The sequence below is a fragment of the Pristiophorus japonicus genome, chromosome 6, assembly GCF_044704955.1.
Source record: "Pristiophorus japonicus isolate sPriJap1 chromosome 6, sPriJap1.hap1, whole genome shotgun sequence".
NCBI lineage: Eukaryota > Metazoa > Chordata > Chondrichthyes > Pristiophoridae > Pristiophorus > Pristiophorus japonicus.
Genome location: NC_091982.1, coordinates 236914974 through 236942585, shown reverse-complemented (window position 1 = coordinate 236942585; position 27612 = coordinate 236914974).

Sequence of the window (27612 nt, the reverse complement as noted above, 5' to 3'; positions counted from 1 at the left end):
TGTGCAGTGAGAGAACATTTTGTGGGTAGATAGGTACTGAATTTCAAATAAAGCATCTCTCCAAAAATAAGTCCAAGAATGTAAGCAGACTTCCACCAAATATTTACCAATTTGAAACTACAATATACAAGTTTCTTCGTGAGTTACTAATACCAGCCTGCTAAAATGAAAAAGAATGCAACTTTTGTATTGACTACCAGTGCTGGATATGGATTGCAAGCTCCTATTTTAAGATTCTGGTCACACGGATTATAAGAGGTGATTAAGCAGGGATTGTGAAATGCAGAATATCATCTAATATTATTCGGAAATTCACAAGCTTAGTGTCCAACATATCCTCATTGATCATTTGCCTTTGACTCAATCCTTGGAGTTTGAAAAGGCCTTTGATAGGATAGAATGGTAATACTTACTCCACACAGTTCATGGGTTTGGATTCAGGCGTGTCTATATTTAGTGGATAATAGCCTCTTTCCTTCCTACCATACACTGGGAGACAGTAAGCCCCTTTCTGCTTCAATTAATGAGATGCGCTAGCGAGGAGGTCCACTATCTACACTGTTGCCTCTATTAACACTGTAACCCCTCATTCAAAAAGATCTCTATGCTGTTTTTTCAGTCTTTTATGCGACAGAAAATGACTCTTTATAATTTCAGTGGAGCAAGGAAGGCTTTCATAATGTTTCAAAGGAAAAGAAAGAGATGCTCAAATTGCATTTTATATCTGACACAACTGTAGAAATCACAAGGTTATCTTTCCACTGCAAAGAGACTGGGAGATTGTTTTAACAAATGATTCATGCCTGACCCGTTGACTTGGCTGCGCTCTCCACAGATGCTGCTTGGCCTGTTGACTGTTCCTAGCTTTTTTTGCTTTTGCTTCGGAGATTGTCCTAAATGGACAACTCACCAACATTGAATGGAGTACTGTATTGTCCTTACAGTGTTAGATTGAGACCCATTCAGCTCAGATGCCTGCACAGAGCAATGTTCCCTCTCATTTCTTTTTTACTTTGTGCGCAGCCTATTTAAATTTTCGCTCTTGGGCAGTTATTCCCATTGTAAAGCTGGTCTTGTAAAGTTGTCTTGGATAACTGTTGCCACTGGACCAAGACCTAGCTCTGTCAAGCCCGTGTGGTGGCTGGTGTGCAATGGTCACCACACGTTAAAAAAATCCACGCACAGGCATCTTCCACCCTTCAACATGTAGTTCGGGACATGGAATATTAGGTCCTTCATTGAAACACCTGTGAACTCATCCTTTTTTGGCGTGGAAGCAAGTCATCCTCGTTTAAAGGGACTGCCTATGATGATGAGAGCTGGTGAGTGGACTGCGCGGGACCTCCAGATCACCACAGAGCCGCGAAGCTTAGCGGGAACGTCGGTTCAGAGCCCGTGTCGTCTCAGTACATCTGGTCAGTGCAGGGGATCTCCCCAATAACTGCATGAGATGTGAAGGGAAAACCTCAATCTGGAGAGAGGTTCGGGGCACAGGTTCAAACTAGCAAAAAGGTCATTATAGGACCGATATCGGAAAATCTTTCTTCTCGCAAAGCATGTGGTATCAACTTCCAGATACAGGTGTGAAATTAAAATCTCTGGAATTATGTACGAAACAATTCCACACTTCAATGGAGAGAAGTTAGGATTTCTGCGAATGGATGAACTAAGATGGGCTGAATGGCAATCCTTAGCTGCTGTTTTCTTGTGACCTTCTGACCCCTGATGGAGGTGATATGCACCATCAATGGCCCAGTCTGAAGTATGAGGCTTGTTGTTGTGTATCTGTAAAGCATGTACTCCCATGTTCTGCCACCAGGGGGCTCATCCCCTGAAGTCACAAGGGATACCAGCATCCCTTGGGAGCACTGTATATAAGCCAGCCCCTAAGACCTGTTCCTCACTCTCGTGTGTCTTATTAAAGACTGAGGTCAGTTATTTATCCTCCCTGTGTGACGCCTCATCTGTGTTAGGAACACAATAACTGGCGACGAGAATATGAATCCAATGCAAAGATGCAGCAAACTGTGGGCATCCTGGAGAAGTTCTCGGAGGGTGAGGACTGGGAAGCCTATGTCGAATGGCTAGACCAGTACTTTGTAGCCAATGAGCTGTACGGAGAAGGAAGCGCTGCAAAAAGGAGAGCGGTCCTCCTCACAGTCTGCGGGGCACCGACCTACAACCTCATGAAGAATCTTCTGGCTCCAGTGAAACCCACAGATAAGACGTATGAGGAGCTGGGTACACTGGAGTTCGGGAGCATCTTAACCCGAGGGAGAGCGTGCTGATGGTGAGGTATCGGTTTTACACGTGTCAGCGATCTGAAGGTCAGGAAGTGGTGAGCTACGTCGCCGAGCTAAGGCGATTTGCAGGACAATGTGAGTTTGATGGCTACCTGGAGCAAATGCTCAGAGACATTTTTGGACTGGGCATTGGCCACGAGACCATCCTACGAAAACTTTTGACTGCAGAGACACTGACCCTCAGTAAGGCCATTGCGATAGCACAGGCGTTTATGTCCACCAGTGATAACACCAAACATCTCAGCACACAAGTGCTAGCAATATTCATAAATTAACTGCAACTGTGTTTGCGAGCAGAAATGTACAGGGCAGAACCCATGAGTCTGCAACTGCCAGCAGGCCTCAAGTGACCCAGATGACCCCAACAAAGGATGAATGCAATGCAATTCACACCTTGTTGGCGTTGTGGAGGCTTCCAATCAGCATATTCATGCCGCTTCAAAGCGTATGTTTGCAAGAGCTATGGAACAATGGGGCACCTCCAACGAGCTTGCAAACAAGCTGCAAGCTCTGCAAAACCTGCTAACCATCACGTGGCAGAGGAAGATCAGTCCATGGTGGATCAAAGCAATTTCGAGCCTCAGAGAGAGGAGGCAGATACTGAAGTACACAGGGTGCACACATTTTCGATGAAATGTCCTCCTATAATGCTAAACATAAAATTGAATGGCTGACCTGTAGCCATGGAACTGGACACTGGCGCTAGCCAATCCATCATGAGTAAAAAGATGTTTGAAAGACTGTGATGCAACAAGGCATTCAGACCAGCCCTGAGCCCCATCCACAAGAAATTGAGAATGTACACCAAAGAGCTTATCACTGTCCTGGGCAGCGCCATGGTCAAGGTCACCTACGGTGCACGAACTGCCACTCTGGATTGTCCCAGGCGATGGCCCCAAAATGCTTGAAAGGAGCTGGCTGGGCAAAATCCGCTGGAACTGGGATGACATCCGAGCGCTATCACATGTCAATGAGGCCTCAATGTACCCAGGTTCTTAACAAATTTCTTTCCCTTTTTGAGCCAGGCATTGGAAACTTTTCCAGGGCGAAACTACGGTTCCACTTGGTCCCAGAGGCACGACCCATTCACAAGGCGCGAGCGGTACCTCACATGATGAGGGAGAAAGTGGAAATCGAGCTGACAGGCTGCAACGCGAGGGCATCACCTCCCCAGTGGAATTCAGCGAGTGGACCAGCCCGATTGTTCCAGTACTCAAAAGCGATGGCACGGTCAGGATTTGCGGCGATTATAAAGTAACTATTAATCGTTACTCGCTATAGGACCAATACCCACTACCTAAGGCAGACGACATATTGGGGAAGCTGCCAGGAGGCAAGACATTCACCAAGCTCGACTTGACTTCGGCCTACATGACGCAGGAGCTGGAGGAGTCTTCGAAGGGCCTCACCTGCATCAACATGCACAAGGGACTGTTCATCTACAACAGATGCCCGTTTGGAATTTGGTTGGCTGCAGCGATCGTTCAGAGAAACATGGAGAACTTATTCAAATCGGTACCACACATGGTGGTCTTTCAGGACGAAATATTGGTCACAGGTCAGGACACCGCCGAGCACCTACAAAACCTGGAGGAGGTCCTCCAGTGACTGGATCGCGTAGGGCTGCATCAAGAGGTCAAAATGCATCTTCATGGCAAAATAAGTGCAGTTTTTGGGGAGAAAGATCGCGGCGGATGGCATTCGACCCACAGACGCCAAGACAGAGGGTATCAGGAATGCACCCAGGCCACAGAACGTCACGGAGCTGCGGTCGTTCCTGGGACTCATCAACCATTTTGGTAACTTCCTACCGGGGATAAGCACTCTTTTAGAGCCCCTACATGTGTTATTGCACAAAGGTGAGAACTGGCAATGGGGAAAAAAACAAGTAATTGCTTTTGAGAAAGCCAGAAACATTTTATGCTCCAACAAGCTGCTTGTATTGTATAACCCATGTAAAACCCTTGTGCTAGCATGTCACGTGTCGTCGTACGGAGTCGGGTGTGTATTACAACAAGCTAATGTTGCGGGGAAGTTGCAACCTGTCGCCTATGTTTCCAGGAGCTTGTCTAAGGCCGAGAGGGCCTACAGCATGATTGAGAAAGAGGCATTAGCATGTGTGTTCGGGGTAAAGAAAATGCATCAGTAGCTGTTTTGCCTCAAATTTGAGCTGGAAACTGATCACAAGCCCCTAACATCCCTGTTCGCTGAAAACAAGGGGATAAATACTCATGCCTCAGCCCGAATACAAAGGTGGGCATTCGCGCTATCAGCATATAACTATACCATCCGCCACAGGCCAGGCACCGAGAACTGTGCGGATGCTCTCAGTCGGCTAGCATTGCCCACCACGGGGATGGAAATGGCGCAGCCTACAAACTTGATGATGGTGGCGCAGCCCGCAGACTTGTTGATGGTCATGGAAGCATTTGAAAATTATAAATCACCTGTCATGGCCCGCCAGATTAGAACTTCGACCAGCCAAGATCCTCTGCTGTCCCGAGTAAAAAACTGTGTACTGTATGGGAGCTGGGCCAGCATCCCCGTTGAAATGCAAGAGCCAATCAAGCCGTTCCAGCAGCGAAAGGTCGAGCTGTCCATTCAGGCAGAGTGCCTGTTGTGGGGTAACCACGTAGTGCTATCAAAAAAGGGCAGGGAGACGTTCATCTTGGATCTCCACAGCACACACCCGAGTATAGTAATGATGAAAGCGATAGCCAGATCCTATGTGTGGTGGCCTGGTATCGATTCTGACTTCGAGTCCTGTATACGGCAATGTGCTCAGTTGAGTAACGCGCCCAGAGAGGCACCACTAAGTTTGTGGTCCTGGTCCTCCAGACCATGGTCGAGGATCCATGTCGACTATGCGGGCCCGTTTCTCGGTAAAATGTTCCTGGTGGTGGTGGATGCTTTTTCAAAACGTGAAATAATGTCGGGAAGTACCACCACCGCCACCATTGAAAGCCTGAGGGCCATATTTGCCACCCACGGCCTGCCTGACATACTGGTCAGTGACAACGGGCCATGTTTCACCAGTGCCGAATTTAAAGAATTCATGGCCCACAATGGGGTCAAACATGTCACCTCGGCCCTGTTTAAACCAGCCTCCAATGGGCAGGCAGAGTGGGCACTACCAAACATCACACAGAGCCTTAAACGAGTCACAGAAGGCTCACTCCAAACCTGCCTGTCCCGAGTACTGCTCAGGTACTGCACGAGACCCCACTCGCTCACAGGAGTGTCCCTGGCTGAGCTACTCATGAAAAGGACATTTAAACCCAGACTCTCGCTGGTTCACTCCAACCTGCATGATCAGGTAGAGAGCAGGCGGCAGCAACAAAATGTAAACGATGGTCGCGCCACTGTGTCACAGGAAATTGATCTGAATGACCCTGTGAATGTGCTAAACTATGGATATGGTCCCAAGTGGATCACGGGCACGGTGATAGCTAAAGAAGGGAATAGGGTGTTTGTAGTCAAACTAGACAATGGACAAATTTTCAGAAAGCACGTGGACCAAACGAGGCTGCGTTTCACAGACTGCCCTGAACAACCCACAGCAGACACCACCTTTTTTGAGCCCACAACACACACCCAAAGGATCAACGACACCACGCCGGACCAGGAAATCGAACCCATCATGCCCAACAGCCCAGCAAGGCCAGGCTCACCTAGCAGCCCTGCAGGGCCAACAACACGCCAGCCCAGCGAGGGCACAGTCAACAGACCAGAACAAATATTTGTACCGAGGCGGTCCACCAGGGAAAGAAAGGCTCCCGACCACCTCACCTTGTAAATAGTTTTCACTTTGACTTGGGGCCGGTGGGGAGTGATGTTGTGTATCTGTAAAGCATGCACTCCCATGTTCCGCCACCAGGGAGCGCATCCCCTGAAGACCCAAGGGATCCCAGCATCCTTTGGGAGCACTGTATATAAGCCGGCCCCTATGGCCTGTTCCTCACTCTGGAGTGTCTTATTAAAGACTGAGGTCACTGTTACTTTAACTTCCCTATGTGCAGCCTCATCTGTGTTTGGAACACAATACTTGTCACTCCTGATGTGGCAAGGCAAATCTTCTGCTCATTCTTTCTGGTGTCAACACAGCTAAACCGCTTCTGAAAATCAGATGTACTTGCCACTAAAGAAAGCAAAGGGTTAGATCTTATCTTTGTGCCATAATGTAAAACGGGCGCTAGCAAGTCAGCAGCCCGAGTTACAGCTCTCTCGATTTTTATTTCATAGAATGGTTACAGCACCAGAGGCTATTTGGCCTGTCGAGCCCATGCTAGCTCTCAGCCAGTCCCACTCCCCCACCCTTTCCCCGTAGCCCTGCAATTTTTTTCCTTCAGATACTTATTCAATTCCCTTTCGGCAGATAAGATTGAGTCTGCCTCCACCATTCTTTCAGGCAGTGCATTCCAGATCCTAACCATTCACTGCGTAAAAAAGCCTTTGGTTCTTTTGCCAATCACCTTAAATCTGTGTTCGCTGGTTCTCGATTCTTCTGCCAATGGGAAGTTTCCCTCTATCTAGTCTGTCCAGAACACCTCGATCGAATCTCTTCTCAAACTTCTCTGCTCCAAGGAGAACAGCCCCAGCTTCTCCAGTCTATCACTTGGTCAGCTCCATTGGGCAGCCCACATATTCGCATGCCAGACACGAGACTCCCAAAGCAAGCGCTCTATTCAGAACTCCTTCACGGCAAATGAGCCAAAGGTGGGCAGAGGAAACGTTACAAGGACACTCTCAAAGCCTCTCTGATAAAGTGCAACATCCCCATTGACACCTGGGAGTCCCTGGCCAAAGAAGGCCCTAAGTGGAGGAAGTGCATCCGGGAGGGTGCTGAGCATCTCGAGTCTTTTCGCTGAGAGCATGCAGAAATCAAGCGCAGGCAGCGGAAAGAGCGTGCGGCAAACCAGTCCCACCCACCCCTTCCCTCAACGACTATCTGTCCCACCTGTGACAGGGACTGTGGTTCTCGTATTGGACTGTCACCTAAGGACTCATTTTTAGAGTGGAAGCAAGTCTTTTCGATTCCGAGGGACTGCCTATGATGATCCACGTAACTGAAGTCCCTCTTTCCTGGAACCATTCTCGTGAATCTTTTCTGCACCTTCTCTAAGGCCTTCACATTCCATTAAAGCCATTGGGCTGCTGACTTGCTATTAGCCATTTTACACATTCTCACAAAGTCAGATCTACAACAAAGGCTCGATGCTACTCTTTGACATTTAGAGACCAGGAAAACAGTGATGCGTCGCCCTGGATGCTGGCTTTAATCATATCATGTTGCTTTGAACTGGTTGGCGCTGCACCTTGGGATCTATCAGCATATCTACTGACAACAATATAAAAGATAAAATCAAGAGGGAATCTCAAACCTATTTCAACAGACTCCTGCGGATTTGGAACTCTTCCCAGAATCATTTGCCAGAAACCTAAAAAGTAATAAAGATTATCTCTTTATTGATTTATATGGATTTGCATACAAGAGCCAGCTGGTCTTTGTCGAAGGCAATACCTTTGGGGAGGGTGGGGTGGCGGGGGGGGAGGGGGAAGGGGATGTGTCGTAGTCTGTGTTATCTCATCCGCTGAATATGTTTATTCGCATGCTTTTGCTAGCTAAAGGGTAATTGTTGATTGCATCAAAAGATCAACAGATGATTAAACCTACCAGCTACAGGACTATAAATAAGTGCCTTGCTCACGGCCTATTCTGCCACAATCAAAAAATATTAGGATCATAAGTGTTCGAAACTCACAAACTTTCCCAGGAAACCTACCTTGGATCCCAACCGAATTTCTGGTCCAATTCAGAACATATGAAATTTGGACAGTTCCACCACACACCCCCAACACCACCACCCCCACCCACCACACACCTCCCCACCACACACCCCCACCTCACCTCCCCACCACACCCCTCCAACACAGCAACCCCCACCACACACCCCCCCACTACACACCCCCACCACACACCCCCAACACAGCCCCCCCACCACACACCCCACCCACCACACACCCCCAACACATCCCCCACCACACACCCCCCACCACACACCCCCACCACACACCCCCAACACAGCCCCCCCACCACACACCCCACCCACCACACACCCCCAACACACACACCCCCATCACACCCCCACTACACACCCCCAACACACACCCCCACCACACACCCCACCCACCACACCCCCCACCACACCTCCCCACCACACACCCCCAACACACACCCCCACCACACACCCCCCACTACACACCCCCACCACACACCCCCAACACAGCCTCCCCCACCACACACCTCTCCACCACACACCCCCAACACAGCCGCCCCACCACACCCCCCCAACCACACCCCCCCAACCACACGCCCCCACCACACACCCACAACACAGCCCCCCCACCACACCCCCCCACCACACACCCCCAACACACACCCGCAACACACCCCCCCACCACACACCCCCACCACACATCCCCCCCACACACCCCCAAAAGCACCCCACCACACATCTCCCCACCACACATACCCTCACCACATATACCCCACCACACCCCCGCCACCACACACCCCCAACACAGACCCCCACACCACATACCCTCCCCAACACACACCCCCACCACACAACCCCACCACACCTCCCTCCGCCACACACCCCCCACCACACATCTCCCCACCACACACCCCCCCACCACACACACCCCCAGCACACACCCACCCCACCACACACACCCCCAGCACACACCCACCCCACCACACACACCACCAGCACACACCCACCCCACCACACACCCTCACCACACATCCCTCACACGCCCCCAAAACCTCCCCACCACACACCTCACACCCCCACCACCACACATCCCCCCACCACATATACCCCACCACACCTCCCCACCACAATCCCCCCCACCACACACACCCCCCCACCGCACACCCCCACAAGCCCCCGGCCACACACCTCCCACCACATATACCCCCACAACCCCCCACCACACACTCCCCACTGCACACCCCCACACCCCCCCACCACACCCACACCACACCCCCCCCACTGCGCACCACCACATCCCCCCACCACACCCCCCCACAAGCCCCCGCCACACACCTCCCACCGCATATACCCCCACAACCCCCCCACCACACCCCCCAACACACACACCCCCAACACACAACCCACCCACCACACCCCCCACCACACCTCCCCACCACACCACCCCAACACAGCCCCCCCACGACACACCCCCCCACTACACACCCCCACCACAGCCCCCCCACCACACACCCCACACCCCCAACACACACCCCCACCACACCCCCCCCACCACACACCCCCAACACAGCCCCCCCACCACACACCCCACCCACCACACACCCCCAACACACACACCCCCACTACACACCCCCACTACACACCCCACCCACCACACCCCCCACCACACCTCCCCACCACACACCCCCAACACACACCTCCACCACACACCCCCCACTACACACCCCCACCACACACCCCCAACACAGCCTCCCCCACCACACACCTCCCCACCACACACCCCCAACACAGCCGCCCCACCACACACCCCCAACCATACACCCCCACCACACACCCACAACACAGCCCCCCCACCACACACCTCCCACCACACACCCCCAACACACACCCGCAACACCCCCCCCAACCACACACCCCCACCACACATCCCCCCCACACACCCCCAAAAGCACCCCACCACACATCTCCCCACCACACATACCCTCACCACATATACCCCACCACCACACACCCCCAAACAGACCCCCACACCACATACCCCCCCAACACACACCCCCCACCACACACCCCCACCACACCTCCCTCCGCCACACACCCCCCACCACACATCACCCCACCACACCCCCCCCACCACACACACCCCCAGCACACACCCACCCCACCACACACACCCCCAGCACACACCCACCCCACCACACACACCCCCAGCACACACCCACCCCACCACACACACCCCCAGCACCCACCCACCCCACCACACACACCCCAGCACACACCCACCCCACCACACACCCTCACCACACATCTCTCACACACCCCCAAAACCTCCCCACCACACACCTCAAACCCCCACCACCACACATCCCCCCACCACATATACCCCACCACACCCCCCCACCACAATCCCCCCCACCACACACCCCCCCCAACGCACACCCCCACAAGCCCCCCGCCACACACCTCCCACCACATATACCCCCACAACCCCCCACCACACACTCCCCACTGCACACCCCCACACCCCCCCACCACACCCTCCCCACTGCACACCCCCACACCCCCCCACCACACACCCCCACAAGCCCCCCGCCACACACCTCCCACCACATATACCCCCAAAACCCCCCACCACACCCCCCACCACATATACCCCACCACACCCCCCCACTACATACCCCCACCACAGCCCCTCACCACAAACCCCCACCACACACCTCACGCCACCACCACCACACCCCCCCACCACATATACCCCACCACCCCCCCACCACACCCACACATCCCCCCACCACACACCCACACCACACCCCCCCACCACACACACCACCACACCCCCCCACCACACCCACACACCCCCCCACCACACACCCCCCCACCACACCCCCCCACCACACCCACACATCCCCCCACCACACACCCCCCCAGCACACACCCCAGCCACACACCCCCCCACCACACATCCCCACCACATACCCCCCACCGCACACCCCCCACCACAACCCTTACCATGCACTCCCATGCGCCCTTTGTAAAATTCCTGTAATAGCCATTGTTCACTCATTCTCCTCTACCCCCAAACTGTCTTTGGATCTGACCATGCCATTTTGGAGCAAGCTATGTGGACATTTTAAAAGATATATGAGGCCAAAATTGGCCCTTCCCTTAAGGCCTATTACCGCGGGAAATCGGCGGCCACGCGGCGCAGTGGAATGGCCGCCATTTTGAAAGTTGCCCTCCTGCAGTATCCCGGCGGTGACACGATCCCTCCACTACCGCCCCGCTGTTGCCGGTGGGTACTGAGTGCATCATCAGACCGCGCACTGCCGATGTTTCCCCCCAACCCCCTCCCCCGATCGCAAAATTCCGTGGCGTAAATCTTGCTGCCGGCGTTCGGTGCCACCATCAGCTTTTTCAGCCAATGCACTGTGTTTGTAAAATGGCGGCGCCACCATTAAAGGGAAGGACGCACTGCCACGGCCGGCATCTTTTTTTTTTGTCGGCTGACTGCCGGGTCAGCCTGACAATGATGGCCCCAGGTTCAGCCGGGCCGCCAACAGACAGCCTGCCACCCCCTCTTGGGAAGTGAAGGGGAGAGACATGGTGACGCACACGCATGAGTGATGGCGGCGGACACTCCGCCCGCCCCCACTTCCGCCCCTCTAGTGTGCGAACTTCCGCTCACCGCCTCATTTCCGCCCCCATTATGACCATCATCCGGTCCGCTCGGCTCGGAAAAAAAAGCCAAAGAGCGGAATTTCGTGCAAGAGGCCACCACATCCACCGCTCAAACACAGTAGGTGCGCCGCGTTTCCGGCAGGGTGGGGGAGGGGGGAGGGGGGAGGGGGTAGGGGGAGGGCAATTTCAGCTGCATAAAATTGCTCCTTTTGTTGGTACATGATATCTGGTTTTCAATCTCAATTTTAATCAACTATATGAGAAAAACAAACGAGTGCTGCCAAAGACAGTATTTTTAATGGAGCATGGAAGGATCTGTTTTCATGCCAGGCATTTACATAATGCACAATCTATTTGAAAATACAAAAGACAGCGACGCACAAACATATGGGCAAAGGCAGCGCGGTCACAAGTTCTCCACAGTGAGGCTGAGGTTGACATTACTGGAAACTCAATGAACACTCGGCATAAGGTCAATCCAGGCATGTGGACACAGTGTTGGCATGTCCAGTGCTGTGTGGCATGGCATGCTAGGGAACATCTTAGTGCCCTCAGCCGGGTGAGGCTGGAGGTTGGGGATGGGAGCAAGGGGCGAAGGACTCTATTCCACCACAGGGAGACAGGGAAAGTCAGATGGCGTGTCACTTGTGGGTCTTATCGAAGCCAGTTCCAGAGCAATATTGGCGGAGGCCTAGGAGAAGATTCTGGTCAAGCCGCCCTCTTGGCTTGCGAAATGTTTTGTAACATGACAGCTGTACAACAACATGGGAAGTCTCGTAAAGGCAAAACTAAAATAACAGAAGCACAGGTTTAAATGATTATAAGAACATAAGAACATAAGAAATAGGAGCAGGCCATTTGGCCCCTCGAGCCTGCTCCGTCATTCAATAAGATCATGGCTGATCTGACCATGAACTCAGCTCCACTTCCCCGCCCGCTCCCCATAACCCTTTACTTCCTTATCGCTCAAAACTCTATCTATCTCTGCCTTAAATATATTCAATGTCCCAGCCTCCACAGCTCTCTGCGGCAGAGAATTCCACAGACTCACAACCCTCTGAGAGAATAAATTCCTCCTCATCTCAGTTTTAAATGGGCGGCCCCTTATTCTGAGACTATGTCCACTAGTTTTAGTTTCCCCTATCAGTGGAAACATCCTCTCTGCATCCACCTTGTCGAGCCCCCTCATTATCTTACATGTTTCGATAAGATCACCTCTCAGTCTTCTGAACTCCAATGCGTATAGGCCCAACCTACTCAACCTATCTTCATAAGACACACTGACAAAGTAAGTGTCATTTATCATATTTATTTAATTTTAGATGTTTTGCGGAGTATTTCAGACATGTACTTGAAGAGGAACAATTGTCAGGGTTATGGGGGAAAAAGCTGAGGTGTGGGACTAAATTAGACAGCTCTTTCAAAGAGCCGACACAGGCACGATGGGCTTAATGGCCTCCTTCGGTGCTGTAAAATTCTATTTTATGATTCTATTGAACCTTGAAATTTGAAAACAAAATCTTGAACCCAGTCAGATTTTAATCTGCGTACGGTTTTGGTCTCCGTATTTAAGGGAGGATATACTTACATTGGTGGCTGTTCAGAGAAGGTTCACGAGGTTGATTCCAGAGATGAGGGGGGTTGACTTATGACACCTACTCCTTTCTCTTCATTTGTTGCAGGGTGTCGTTATATTACAAGTAGCACTGTCTATTTCCAAAGGTAGTTATGGCTCAGTGGGTAGTGCTCTTGCTTTTGTGTCAGAAGGTTGTGGGTTCAAGTCCCACTCCAGAGACTTACATAAAAATCTTGAGTGTTGTGCTGTTATTTTGGATGAGATGTTAAACCGAGGCCCTGTCTGCCCTCTCAAGTAGACATACTGGCAGTATTGCGAAGAAGAGCAGGGGAGTTATCTCTGGTGTCCTGGCCAATATTTATCCCTCAACTAACAAAAACAGATTATCTGGTGATCACATTGCTGTTTGTGGGAACTTGTTGTGTGCAGTTGGCTGCCACATTGTAACTGTGACTATACTTTATTGGCTGTAAAGTGCTTTGGGACATCCTGAGGTTGTGAAAGGTGCTATACAAATTCAAGTATTTCTTTCTTTTCATTTTGAGCAAGTTGAGGCCAGCAGACCTGAGGTATACTGCTGGCTCCCCAGTTCACATCTGGCAATCAAAGAAAAGATTGGAGCTCTGTTTGTCTGTTACAGGTAATAGCCAAGTGCTGGTCAAATATTACAGTTGGGAGGATATTCTGATTCCCTGGGAAAAAGAAAAGACTTTGGGCTAGAAATTCACGTGGTTTGCGCCACATGTTAGCACCACAAGATGGCACTAAAATGCCATTGACAGCTGTAACAACAGCTGATGCTGGTTCCAGCACCACATGCCATATTGGTGGTGCCGGTAGCGCTGCCGGTAACCTGAATCGCCAGGGAGCGTGCCATGATGGAGCTCAGGGGTGGCTGCTTGGAGGCAAGGGTTATCCGCTCTCCACCTGGCTCATAACTCCCCACCGCAATCCCAACACTCATGCCCAGCACTCATATAATGAGAGCCACTAGGAACATCATCGAGCAGACCACCGGCTTATTGAAGCAATGGTTCTGCTGCCTTCACCATTCGGGGGGAGCCCTTCAGTACTCCCCAGAGCGGGAGTCCCATCTCCTGGTGGTCTGTTGCACACTCCACAACTTGGCCATAATGAGGGCGCAGTCCTTGCCAGCAGGGATTGTGGGACCACCTCAGGAGGAGGACGAGGGAGAGGGGGATGAGGAGGAGGATGAGGAGGCCGAGGAGGAGGAGGAACAGGAAGAGGAGGAACAGGACGATGAGGAGGAAGAGGAGGATGAGGATGGGGTGGATGAGGAAGAGGAGGATCAAGAGGGTGAGGCAGATGAGGAGGAGGATGAGGATGAGAAGGAGGAGGAGGATGAGGAGGAGGAAAAGGAGGGGGATGAGGAGGAACAGGAGGACGAGGAGGATGAGGAGGAACAGGAGGACGAGGAGGATGAGGAGGAACAGGAGGACGAGGAGGATGTGGAGGACGAGGATGAGGAGGTTGAGGAAGACGAGGAGGTGGGAGAACAAGAGGGAGAGAGGAGGCTGTGAGACAATTGGCCTTCCAGTCAGGCTGCCCATGGCTGGCACATCAGACTGCGATTCGAATGAATGAAACCCCAGATCCCCGATGCTCACCACATCCCCATCGTATCATTTCTGTCTCACGCCATATCACAGCATCCTCCTGGGAACAAAGGTGAAATGTGAGAGACCACAAAATATTCCAAACACCATTAATAAATTTATCTGTAAACATCTCATATGAATTCTAATAAAGGGACTAACTATTTGTACTGCACTTTTCTTTGACAGACAGGCGTCCGTCCAGCCCCGCCCCCCTGCACTTTTTTGACCGACAGGCGACAGGCTCCGCCTCCTGCCAAGCTCCGCCCACCTCCCCCTCCCGGGCCCGAATCATTCTGTACATGTGGTGCCGAGAAGCAGGACCTGAGATCGGAAACTCCACTGATTCCCTCACCGGCTCACTGGGCCCGCCCCGAGGACTCACCGACTTCGACTCTCCGACTCCCCCGCCCCGCCCCTCGAGGACTCGCTAGGCCGACCGGGTCTCCCGCTGAGCTGCGAGAGAGGCTGGGGGGGGTGTGGGAGGGAGAGGCTGGGGGGGGGGGGAGAGAGAGAGGCTGGGGGGGGGGAGAGAGAGAGAGGCTGGGAAGAGAGAAAAAGGCTGGGGGAGGGAGAGAGAGAGAGAGAGGCTGGGGGGTGGGGGAGGGAGAGAGGCTGGGGGGGGGGGGGGAGTGAGAGAGGCTGGGAAGAGAGAAAAAAGCTGGGGGGAGGGATAGAGAGGCTGGGGGGGAGGGAGAGAGGGAATTTAGTAAAGACAGATCATGTTCTTCCTACCCCCTACAAGGGACATCGTTGGAGTGGATGATATCCAGAAGTCACGACACTGTCACTATTTACTTTGTCATGTATGTAAGCACAATGTAACACCACTGTATTACTGTATACACACAACCTAGACGCACACCCTGACCACAAGGGGTGAACTTGTGGGAGATACTCCTTACCTGATCTCCCAGGTATATAAAGGGAGGTCCCACGCAGGGTCATCACTTGTGGAGTGCTGTGAATAAAGAGTTGAGGTCACAGGATGTCCCCAGAATGTGCCTCGTGGTTTCATGCTGTAGAGTAAGGACTTTACACATTCCATACCCATAAACCTGTTAACAATCCGTACACAATGCCCCATCTAGGGTGCGGGGGGGGGGGGGGGGGGGGGATATACTTGGACTGGGGTAAGGCACTTTGGCTGGCCCTTGCTATCTTCTGGGGAACTCTGTCCTCTGTCACTTCAGGAAGTCAGAGTGGATCGAGTTACAATTTGCAAAGTCAATGAGACCTTGGGATGGGCAGTTCCAGCAACACATTCCTGTGAAACTTCAGGGTGTGGCTTATCCTCCAAGAAATAATGGAGCCTGTTGGCCATTTTTGCAGTACAAATAAGCGCGTCTGTCGAATAACTTCGAATGATCCCTGTGCCTGCCATAGTTGAATAGCTGTCATTGTGTGCAAGGTGTGAGATGTAAGTGTGAGTGTTGCTGGGCGAAGATTGTTGGGTGAGTGTGGGGGATGTGGTGCTTGGGGCAGTGTGTACAGATTGTGGTACAGATGGTGATAGGTAGCATTTGGTGAAACATTCACTCACCCTGACCGTGCATGTGAGCTCGTTAAACTTCATCCTGCACCCTGTGTGGGTCCTGAGGACCACAGTGCTGGCCGTGACGTGGTGTGCCACCTCCTCCCACATAATCCGGCCGACTTGCGGTGAGGTCCTCCTGCCAGTTTGAGGGTACAGGTGTAGCAGTATGCGCAGACCACATGGATTTTTAGATATACCCTGATTAAAAACTGGACAGACAGCTTGGGGGAAGCAGTGGAAAAAAGGTTGCATTCATATGGTAACAGCCTGTCCTTGGGAACAATGGCCCGAGAGGCCCCCTCCCAAGACATGAATATCATCATCATCATTGTTATGTATGAAGAAAGAGTCTGACTGAACACTGTGAGCTCAATGTAAAGTGTGACCATAGTCTTTTATTGCAGGTCTCCAGAGTGCCTCTCCAGCCTGTGAGGCCTCCTTAAGTACCTGTGCTCCCAAGGGATTATGGGATCCCTTGGGACTCCAGGGGATGAGCCCTCTGGTGGCTGTACAAGGTAAACACAAGTTTACATTTATAACAACACTTCCCCCCACCCCCCCCCCCCCCCACCCCAAAGTCAACAGTGTAACTATTTACAAGGTGAGACGATCTGGGGCCCTTCTGCCCTTCTTTCCCTGGTTGATCGTCTCGGTGCAGATATTGGTATTGGTGAACCGTCTGTTGGACCTTCGCTGGGCTGCTGTGCAACTGGCCTTGCTGGGCTGCCTGGTGTGGTAAGTCGTGCTGAGCTGTTGCAGATGGTGGGTTCTGCTTCGTGGCCAATCGCGGTGTCGGTTGCCACTGGTGTGTATGTTGGGGTGTCAAAGAAGGTAGGGTCCAAAGTTTGTTGCTCAGGATAGTCCGTGAATCTGAGTTTGATTTGGTCCAAGCGTTTCCGGTGAATGAGTCCATTTGAGAGTTTAACCCGAAGCACCCTGCTCCCCTCTTTGGCCATAGCAGTGCCGGGAAGCCACTTGGGGGACCTTGTCCATAATTCAATACAAATACAGGATCATTGATTTCAATTTCATGTGACACATTTGCGCTATCATGATATGTACTTTGTTGAAGCCGCCTGCTCTCTACCTGTTCATGTAGATCAAAGTGAACTAACGAGACCCTTGTCTTAAGTGCCCTTTTCATGAGCAGTTCAGCAGGTGGAATCCCATTGAGCGAGTGGGGTCTCGTGCGGTAACTAAGCAGGACTCGGGATAGGCGAGTCTGCAGTGAGCCTTCAGTTACCCTCTTCAAGCCCTGCTTCATGGTTTTCACTGCTCTCTCTGCCTGACCATTGAATGCTGGTTTGAACAGGGCAGATGTGACATTTGATCCCATTGCAGGTCATGAATTCCTTGAACTCAGCACTGGTAAAACATGGCGCGTTGTCGCTCACAAGGACATCGGGTAAAGCGTGCGTGACAAACATGGCCCGCAGGCTTTCAGTGGTGGCAGCGGACATGCTTGCCGACATTATCTCACATTCAATCCACTTGCAGTACGCGTGTACAACCACGAGGAACATTTTACCCAAGAACGGGCCTGCATAGTCGACATGGACCCTCAACCACGGTTTGGAGGGCCAAGACCATAAACTTAGTGGCACTTAACTGCGAGCATGTGTTACATCTGTGCACGCAGGACTCTTAAGTCCGCATCGATACTAGACCACCACACGTGGGATCTGGCTATCGCTTTCATCATTACGATGCCTGGGTGAGTACTGTGGAGGTCACTGATGAAGGTGTCTCTGCCCTTCTTGGGAACCACTACCTAATTTCCCCACAGAAATCAGTCTGCCTGTAAAGACATTTCATCTTTGCGCCGCTGGAATGGCTTTATCTCTTCCTGCATTTCTACTGGGACACTGCTTTTAACTAAGGACAGTAAGAGGTCCTGAGTCGTCCAGGTTCTAATCTGTTGGGCTGTAACAGGTGATTCCTTACTCTCAAATGCTTCCATAGCCATGAAAATGGAGTACGAGAAGAAGCTTGCAGGGAACATTAAGACGGATTGCAAAAGTTTCTATACATATGTAAAGAGAAAAAGGTTAGTAAAGACAAACGTAGGTCCCCTGCAGTCAGAATCAGGAGAAGTCATAACGGGGAACAAAGAAATGGCGGACCAATTGAACAAGTACTTTGGTTCGGTATTCACTGAGGAGGACACAAACAACCTTCCGGATATAAAAGGGGTCGGAGGGTCTAGTAAGGAGGAGGAACTGAGGGAAATCCTTATTAGTCGGGAAATTGTGTTGGGGAAATTGATGGGATTGAAGGCCGATAAATCCCCAGGGCCTGATGGACTGCATCCCAGAGTACTTAAGGAGGTGGCCTTGGAAATAGTGGATGCATTGACAGTCATTTTCCAACATTCCATTGACTCTGGATCAGTTCCTATGGAGTGGAGGGTAGCCAATGTAACCCCACTTTTTAAAAAAGGAGGGAGAGAGAAAACAGGGAATTATAGACCGGTCAGCCTGACATCGGTAGTGGGTAAAATGATGGAATCAATTATTAAGGATGTCATAGCAGTGCATTTGGAAAGAGGTAATATGATAGGTCCAAGTCAGCATGGATTTGTGAAAGGGAAATCATGCTTGACAAATCTTCTGGAATTTTTTGAGGATGTTTCCAGTAGAGTGGACAAGGGAGAACCAGTTGATGTGGTATATTTGGACTTTCAGAAGGCTTTCGACAAGGTCCCACACAAGAGATTAATGTGCAAAGTTAAAGCACATGGGATTGGGGGTAGTGTGCTGACATGGATTGAGAACTGTTTGTCAGACAGGAAGCAAAGAGTAGGAGTAAATGGGGACTTTTCAGAATGGCAGGCAGTGACTAGTGGGGTACCGCAAGGTTCTGTGCTGGGGCCCCAGCTGTTTACACTATACATTAATGATTTAGATGAGGGGATTAAATGTAGTATCTCCAAATTTGCGGATGACACTAAGTTGGGTGGCAGTGTGAGCTGCAAAGAGGATTCTATGAGGCTGCAGAGCGACTTGGATAGGTTAGGTGAGTGGGCAAATGCATGGCAGATGAAGTATAATGTGGATAAATGTAAGGTTATCCACTTTGGTGGTAAAAACAGAGAGACAGACTATTATCTGAATGGTGACAGATTAGGAAAAGGGGAGGTGCAAAGAGACCTGGGTGTCATGGTACATCAGTCATTGAAGGTTGGCATGCAGGGTACAGCAGGCGGTTAAGAAAGCAAATGGCATGTTGGCCTTCGTAGCGAGGGGATTTGAGTACAGGGGCAGGGAGGTGTTGCTACAATTGTACAGGGCCTTGGTGAGGCCACACCTGGAGTATTGTGTACAGTTTTGGTCTCCTAACCTGAGGAAGGACATTCTTGCTATTGAGGGAGTGCAGCGAAGGTTCACCAGACTGATTCCCGGGATGGCGGGACTGACCTATCAAGAAAGACTGGATCAACTGGGCTTGTATTCACTGGAGTTCAGAAGAATGAGAGGGGACCTCATAGAAACGTTTAAAATTCTGACGGGGTTAGACAGGTTAGATGCAGGAAGAATGTTCCCAATGTTGGGGAAGAACCAGGGGACACAGTCTAAGGATAAGGGGGAAGCCATTTAGGACCGAGATGAGGAGGAATTTCTTCACCCAGAGAGTGGTGAACCTGTGGAATTCTCTACCACAGAAAGTTGTTGAGGCCAATTCACTAAATATATTCAAAAAGGAGTTAGATGGAGTCCTTACTACAAGGGGAATCAAGGGGTATGGTGAGAAAGCAGGAATGGGGTACTGCAGTTGCATGTTCAGCCATGAACTCATTGAATGGCGGTGCAGGCTAGAAGGGGCGAATGGCCTACTCCTGCACCTATTTTCTATGTTTCTATGTCTATGTAAATCTGCGGGCTGCGCCATTTCCACCCCCGCGGTCGGCAATGGCAGCCTACTGAGAGCATCAGCGCAGTTTTCTGTGGCCTGTGGCAGATGGTGTAGTTATATGCGGACAACGTGAGCGCTCATCTCTGGATGCGGGCCGATGCATTAGTATTTATCCCCTTACTCTCGGAAAACAGGGATATAAGTGACTTATGGTCATTTTCCAATTCAAATTTTAGCCCAAACAGGTATTGATGCATTTTCTTTATCCCATAAATACACACTAACACTTCTTTTTCAATCATGCTGTAGGCTCTCTCAGCCTTGGATGCATAAGCAACCGGTTGCAATTTCCCAAAATCATTAGCTTGTTGCAATACACACCCGATGCCATACGACGACGTATCACATGCTAGTACCAAACGCTTATATGGATCATACAACACAAGCAATTTGTTTGAGCATAACAATTTTCTAGCTTTTACAAAGGCATTTTCTTGGCTTTTGCCCCATACCCGTTCATCTCCTTTACGTGCATTGGTTCTAACTGTGCTGACAACCGGTAAGAAGTTACCAAAATAGCTCAGCAGTCCTAGGAACGACCACAGCTCCGTCACTTTCTGTAGCCTCGTTGCGTTCTCGATTGCCTCCGTCTTCGAATCGATGGGCCTGATGCCGTCCGCTGCGATTCTTCTCAGGAACTCCACTTCAGGCACGAGGAAACCGCACTTCGAACATTTTAAACTGAGCCCCATGCGGTTGAGTCGACTAAAAACCTCCAGGTGCTGCAGATGCTCGCTTGTGTCCTGACCTGTAACCAAGATGTCGTCCTGGAAGACCACCGTGCGCGGGACCGACTTCAGAAACCTTTCCATGTTTCTCTGGAATATCGCTGCCACTGATCGAATTCCAAATGGGCATCTGTTATAAATGAAGAGACCTTTGTGCATGTTGATGCAGGTGAGGGCCTTCGATGATTCCTCCAGCTCCTGCGTCATGTAGGCCGAGGTCAAGTCCAGCTTCGTGAACGTCAATTATTAAAGATGAAATAGCAGCGCATTTGGAAAGCAGTGACAGGATCGGTCCAAGTCAGCATGGATTTATGAAAGGGAAATCATCCTTGACAAATCTTCTAGAGTTTTTTGAGGATGCAACTAGTAGACTGGATAAGGGAGAATCAGTGGACGGGGTGTATTTTGACTTTCAAAAGGCATTTGACAAGATCCCACACAAGGGATTGGTGCCGCAGGGCTCAGTGGGGTGCCGCGGGGCTCAGTGCTGGGACCCCAGCTATTTACAAAAAACATCAACGATTTAGATGAAGGAATTGAGTGTAATATCTCCAAGTTTGCAGATGACACTAAGCTGGGTGGTGATATGAACTTTGAGGAGGATGCTAAGAGGCTGCAGTGTGACTTGGACAGGTTAGGTGAGTGGGCAAATGCATGGCAGATGCAGTAGAATGTGGATAAATGTGAGGTTATCCACTTTGGTGGCAAAAACAGAAAGGCAGAACATTATCTGAATGGCAACAGATTAGGAAAGGGGAGGTGCAGCGAGACTTGGGTGTCATGGTACATCAGTAATTGAAAATTGGCATGCAGGTATAGCAAAATAATTGTTTAAGGTCTCAGCCATTTCCACATTTCCCATTATTAAATCCCCCCTTTCATCTTCTAAGAGACCAACATTTATTTTAGTCACTCTTTTCCGTTTTATATATCTGTAAAAGCTTTTACTATCTGTTTTTATGTTTTGCGCAAGTTTACCTTCGTAATCTATCTTTACTTTCTTTAAGGGGTAAGCCATTTAGGACCGAGATGAGGAGAAACTTCTTCACTCAGAGAGTTGTTAACCTGTGGAATTCTCTACCGCAGAGAGTTGTTGATGCCAGTTCATTGGATGTATTCAAGAGGGAGTTAGATATGGCACTTACAGCTAAAGGGATCAAGGGGTATGGAGAGAAAGCAGGAAAGGGGTACTGAGGTGAATGATCAGCCATGATCTTATTGAATGGTGGTGCAGGCTTGAAGGGCTGAATGGCCTACTCCTGCCCCTATTTTCTATGTTTCTACATTTCCATGTTTCTTCCCTCCCACCAGCATAGCAAAAAGGTTGTCAGCCTTTGGTAGTGGGTATTGGTCCTGCAGGGAGAAACAATTGATAGTTACTTTATAATCACCACAGATTTTGATGGTGTCATCTCCCTTGAGGACAGGAACGATCGACTGGCCCACTTGTTGAATTTGATCGTCGAAATGATGTCCTATCGTTGTAGCCAGTCTAGCTTGATCTCTACCCTTTCTCTCATCATGTACGGTACTGCGCTCACTTTGTGATGGATGGGTCGTGCCCCCGGAATTAGGTGGATCTGCACTTTTGCTCCTTGGAACTTCCCGATGCCTGATTCGAACAGCGAAGGGAACTTGTTTAAGACCTGGGCACACGAAGTGTCGTCAGCGGACGAGAGCGCTCGGACGTCGTCCCACTTCCAGCGTATCTTTCCCAGCCAGCTCCTGCCGAGCAGCGTAGGACCATCGCCCAGTACCACCCAGAGTGGTAGCTTGTGCATCGCTCCATTGTAGGAGACTTTTACAGTAGCACTGCCAATTACGGGAATCAGTTCCTTTGTGTAAGTTCTCAGTTTTGTGTGAATTTGAATCAAGACAGGCCTTGAGGCCTTGCTGCACCACAATTTTTTCAAAGTCTTTTTGCTAATAATGGACTGGCTCGTACCGTGTCCAACTCCATTGATTCGGGGAGTCCATTTCGTTCAACCTTAAGTATTATCGGGGGACACTTAGTGGTAAATGTGTGCACCCCATATATCTCTGCCTCCTCGGCCTGAAGCTCTGGTTCGTCGTGATCTGCCGTGGATTTGTCTTCCTCTGCAACATTGTGCTTTGCAGGATTAACAGGATTAGCAGCTCATTAGAGGTGTCCCATTGTTCCATAGCCCTTGCAAACGTATCCTTTGAAGCGGCATGAATGGAAACGATGATCACCCCTGCAGTGCCAACAAGGTGTTAATGGCCTTACATTCATTACCTTTGATGGTGGACTCTGAGACATCTGCGGACGTGCAGCTGCAGACAAGTGGGGCCTGCCCTGTACATTGCGATTTGAAAACAACATCACTTTGTTCACAGTACTTGTAGCAGCACTCGTGTGCTGAGAGATTTGCTTAGTATTGTCACTGGTGGCAATGAACGCTTGGGCTATCGCTATGGCCTTACTCAAGGTTGGGGTCTCTACAGTCAAAAGTTTGCGAAATATCATTTCGTGCCAATGCCAAGTACAAAAAAGTCTGTGAGCATGTGCTCCAAATGTCCTTCAAATTCGCAATGTCCTGCAAGGCGTCTTAGCTCGGCGACGTAACTCGCCACTTCCAGGACTCTAACCCGACAAGTACAGTGAACCAAATGGTGCCTTTCAGAGGCAAGGCTGCTACCCCGAGTCCCACAACCCTGAATCCGCCACATGGGGCCAACCCGCCAGTCCCGTGCTGGCGCTGTGGAGGAAACCACAGGGCGCTCCAGTGCCGATACAAAGACTATACTTGCAAAGGCTTTAACACTAAAGGTCATCTCCAGAGAATGTGTAGAAGAAAGTTTACTCACCGAGTCGCTGAAGAGTTGGCCGATCATCCGGGCTCCAGCGCTGATGAAGGTGAAGAGAGATCTATGAAACAGCTCAGCCCTGGAAGAGGTGTATGGAGTATATACCTGCTTCACTGAGAGTTCCCCGTGGAAAATGGAAGTAGAAATCAACGGTGTTCCAGTCTCGATGGAGGTCGACACAGGGGCGAGTCAATCGCTGATGAATCAGACGGCCTTCGAGAAACTCTGGGACAATCCCGCCAAACGACCCAAAACGCTCCCAATCCAGGCGAAGCTGCTCACTTACACTAAAGACACCATCCCAGTCGTTGGCAGCGTGGGTGTCCAGGTGTCCCATGACGGCACGATGCACAAGCTACCCCTATGGATCGTTGCTGGTGATGGTCCAACGCTGCTGGGAAGAAGATGGATGAAGCAAATCCAAATCTATTGGAGCTGGGAAAGCCTCCAGGCCCCGGCGATCGACGTCCTATATGGCCCCAAACTTGGATCCATCACAGCACCTGGAAATCCTACCATCCGACTCAACTTTGTGGTGACAATACAGACTGCACAACTCAATGGCGCGGTAATCCAACCTGAACACCAGACCTCACTTCCGGGCTCCATTGGCAGGACTCCAAGGGAAGAAGATCGACGCAGAAGGCAGATTCCCGGCCTCCGTGGCAGAATCTGGGGAGAAAAGGATCACCGCAGCCTACCTCGTGGAGAGAAAGAAGATGGTTCCTGCACCACGAGGTGAAACACCTGAAATCAAGATGGCCACGACCAGATCACGAGGGGCAGCGTTGAGGGAGCAACACGTGTTGCCGAGCAGCAAACCGGATTGGGGTAAAGATTGCAAGGCCCTTTTAAAGGAGACCGGCAACCCAGAACTATTAAAGGGACAGTACCCTCTTTGTACAGCGATGCCGGTGACACTAATGATAAAGATGTAGTTAACGAATGCAAGTATACAAATATACTGTTGAACAGTGATGCTGGTAACACCAATGAAAAAAATGTAACTAACAAAGGCAGGTATCTAAATGTAACCTCGCACAGAGATGCTGATAATACACAGGAAAGTGATGTAATTGACAAATGCGAAAGTGTAAAGACAAATAACAATGTAAAGTCGGCTGATTGCGGTTGGAGCCAATGTATCATGAATGCTAATGATGAAATGAGATATGATTTATGAGATATGGGTTCTACATGCACGCCGACAAAGCCAAAGGTAACCATCCGTGGGAATCACCCAGGTCCAGCAGGCTACCCAATCATGTAGCCTGCGCCTCCGGGACCAATGTGATGCCCCAGGCAGGGTGGCCACACACACAGTGGGAGCATACCCAATGCAGGGCCAGCGATCAATTGGCGGCACAGGCACCACCACTGGCACCCTGTCCCAGATCGGCCCTACCCCCCTGGCCACCAGGGCCAGCAACGGGAGCAAGAAGCCAGCACCTTCCAGCCCTCCCGGTGGGTCCTGGGATGACCAGACTTCCACCACCGCTGAAGGGCAGCAGGGAGACCTGCAGCCCTCAAAGGAGGACAGGAAGGCCATACACTCCACTAAACATCCTCACCCATCTGCACCCATAACTCAAGGGTCAGACCGCAATATCACGTATGTACCCTACCCGTAAAATGTACTTGCTCCAAGACTGCTGTACTCTGAAACAGTGACATAACCAATCCAAATCTTTATTCTCTGTACATGTATGCCAATTCAGGTGTTGAGCCACATACATGGTCTATGTATGGTGGGAGGGGGTGGAGGGGAGAAATGGATGTATGTAGCCATGGACACATGGATCACACCCAGGACCCACACAACCCTCACCACAACCTCGAACCGTCCACTACCGACCACTTCCCAATGTCGTGGCAATAAGAACTTGGGGGTCCACATGGAGAGAGCCATTCCCAAGCAAAGACAAAGTGCAAGGGCTTTGGGCACTCTAGGGCCAGAGCATACAGTGCAAAAGCCTATGGCATAAGACTTAGGGGGGAGTGTTGTTATGTATGTATAATGTATGTACTGTAACACAAGACCACTGAATCTATCTTCACACTATATAAACCATACCTGTACCACCAGAGGGTGCTACTGGTGGAGACCTAAGGGTCATCTACACACTGCAGGTACCAAGTATAAAAGGGAGCTCACCTCATTGTGTCCTCACTCAAGGAGCTGCAATAAACGGACTAAGGTCACGACACCTCGTGGAGTCATTATTAGAGTGCTTGCATATACTATACAGTCGAGATAAGAAGCAGGGGATATCCTTGCATTCCAGAATGATCCGAGAATAGTGAGCAGTTTTAGCAGATGAGAGCATGACCCGATATGCGGTCCAGCCAGATCTGACGGTGAATGGCTAAACCAGTTGTCCAGCATATCCGTTCAACACTCTAGAAGCTCGACACCATCCAGGACAAAGTAATCCGCTTGATTGGCACCCCATTCACCACCTTAAACATTCACTCCCTCCACCACCGGCGCACCATGGCTGCAGTGTGTACCATCTGCACTGCAGCAACTTGCCAAGGCTTCTTTCTCAGCACCTCCCAAACCAGCGACCGCTGCCACCTAGAAGGACAAGTGCAGCAGACACGGGAATATCAACACCTCCAAGTCCCACACCATCCTGACTTGGAAATATATCGGCCGTTCCTTCATCGTCGCTGGTCAAAATGCTGGAACACCCTCCCTAACAGCACTGTGGGAGCACCTTCACCACACAGACTGCAGCGGTTCAAGAAGGCAGCTCACACCACCTTCTCAAGGGCAATAAATACTGACCTTGCCAGCGACACTTGGATCCCGTGACTGAATTGAAAAATTGGAATTGTGCTATGCAACAAACAACAATGGCTGACCATGGGAGAGAGCATGAACCAAGTATTTCCAACGGTGCACTGGAGGTCTTGGTGGAGGAGGTCAAAAGGAAGAGAGATGTCCTGTATCTGCAGCAGTGCAGGAGGCCCTCTAGCCACATGATGAGAAGGCAATGGGAACAGATAGCCGTGGAGGTAAATGCCAGGAATTTAGCCCCGAGGACCTGGATGCAGTGCCGCAAGAAGTTTAATGACCTGACATGAGTGGTCAAGGTTAGCGAATGCATCTTCAAATGTCATATCCTGCCAACTGCACCACTAGCCTCAGCCACTGCTCAATTCACCACACCCCCATCACATGTCTACCAACAATCTCTATCAATTAGAACGCATACCTAAGATTCATCTGCTTCACCTCATCCTCACACACTCAACACAACACATGTAAGTCTCACATCCCACAGCTTGCACACACTGCCAACTATTCCACCATGAAAGCCACATCACCCAAATATATTACACGACACTCACTGACACAGTGGTGGGCAATAAATGCTGGCCGCGGCAGCTATGCCCATGCCCCACGAACGAATAAAAAAAACCTTCCCTTGCCCTTGCAGGATAAAGTGTCAGTCAAGCTGAGGCAGCAAGAACTAAGCGGAGGAGGAGAGGTGCGCCTGCATGTGCTAACTCCCATGGAGGAGACGGTGTTATGTATGTAATAACTCGATAGACTAAATACTGTAAACTAACACAGGTACAAACCTGGCTCTGCTTTATTAGGGCCCAAAGTGATTACATTACATGATGGCTTGCCTTTTATACCTGGACCA